The sequence below is a fragment of the Cebus imitator genome, unplaced genomic scaffold (genome assembly GCF_001604975.1).
Source record: "Cebus imitator isolate Cc_AM_T3 unplaced genomic scaffold, Cebus_imitator-1.0 Scaffold82, whole genome shotgun sequence".
In the NCBI taxonomy this organism is placed as follows: domain Eukaryota; kingdom Metazoa; phylum Chordata; class Mammalia; order Primates; family Cebidae; genus Cebus; species Cebus imitator.
In genome coordinates, this window is record NW_016107397.1 from 6,428,927 (window position 1) to 6,430,746 (window position 1,820).

Below are 1,820 nucleotides of genomic sequence, written 5' to 3' on the forward strand. Positions count from 1 at the left end.
TTAAGATAGTCTCCCTCTGTCATCCATGCTGGAGTGTTGTGGCATTATCTCAGCTCACTGCAACCTCTGCCTCCTGGGTTCAAATGATTCTTTTGCCTCATCCTCCCAAGTAGCTGGGACTACAGGTGCATGCCACCACATCTGGTTAATTTTGTATGTTTAGTAGAGCTGGGCTCCTATCATCCTCTTTGCTACCAGATACCGCAGTTCTGTAACAGCATCTCCTGTCATTAGCCCTTGGTGGCAGCCACCTTGGGGTACCACTTCTCCAACACAGCCGATGCTGCCTGGGCCCTCCATGGTCCTGATGAAACAGTGCTTTCCAGGCCTTGTGATGGAATGTCATCAGCTGGTAGCAGGCATTTTAGCACATCCTCTTCCCTGAGAGTAGTACTCCTGTCCTCCACTATCTACCATGGAATTCGTGGCCTCTCAACTTTGTTCCATGTGGATCTTTTTTCGTTTGGAGACAGGTTCATGCACTGTTACCCTGGAGACAGAGCGCAGGCTGGAGTTTGCAGTTGCATGATCACAGCTCACTACAGCCTCCAATTCCTGGCCTCAAGTGATTCTCCCAGCTCAGTCTCCCAAAATGTTGTGATTACAGGCGTGAGCCACTGCACTCAGCCATGTGGGTTATCTTTGTTGTCAAATACTAGTCCCACGGTGTATCAGAACCTGCCCACCCAGCATGCTTGACAAAGTGTATGATCTATATTAAAGGATAGTCACTGCATATCTATAAACTCTCTCTTATCTGCTCCCTACCCTTCGCTCCTTGATCTAGGCCCCTTAGCATTCATTCTTAGGCTTATATTCAGTTTATGCTGGTGTATATTAGCCTGGTCTTACAGTTCCTTCAATTTATGATTCCACTCCTTCCTTAGCAGTCCTGATGGGTCTTGATCTTGGTGCCTGATCTGGTGGCCGGGTGGGAGTGGATACAGGAGCAGTGAGAATGCATTGTTTTCTTGTTTTTGTTTTTCTTGAGATGGAGTCTCTCTATTGCTCAGGTGGGAGTGCAGTGGCGTATCTCAACTCACTGCAACCTCCACCTCTTTGAGTTCAAGGGGTTCTCCTGCCTCAGCCTCCTGAGTAGCTGAGATTATAGATGTGCACCACTCAGCCTGGCTAATTTTTGTATTTTTTAGTAAAGACAGGGTTTCACCATTTTGGCCAGGCTGGTCTTGAACTCCTCACCTCAATTGATCTGCCTGCCTCAGCCTCCCAGAGTGCTGGGATTACAGGTGTGAGCCACTGCGCCTGGCCGAGTATGCATTGTCTTGTAGGGTACCTACCTCGTTTGAGGTGTCTGCATAGTCTTTGGGTTGGTGGTACTGTTCTGAATCAGAGTTCAGAGGAGCTTGAAGTTCCTTTTTGTGTGTATTTAAGATGGAGTCTCGCTCTGTAGCCCAGGGTGCAATCTCAGCTTACTGCAATCTCCGCCTCCCAGGTTCAAGCAATTCTCTGCCTCAGCCTCCCAGGTAGCTGGGATTACAGGTGCGTGCCACCACACCTGGCTAAGGAGCTTGAAGTTCTGCTGACATGAGAGTCCTGTCCTTTGCCTTGGGGTCTCAATTCTTCCTTATCAGAGTCCTGGCTTTAGTGTTAGAGACTGACTGTAGTTCAAAATTCAACCTTTTCTAATGTTCTGCTCCTTTTAAGTCCCATGCCTGGTTTTCAGTACTGTCTGCCCTCTAATTATAGATGACAAACTGCTAAGGAGGCTCTCTGGCTTTTCCACGTTTTATTAGTGACTAATATAAAGTGGTGTGATCTATTGCTGGAACCCTATATTTCCTTTTTTTTTTTTTTTTTTT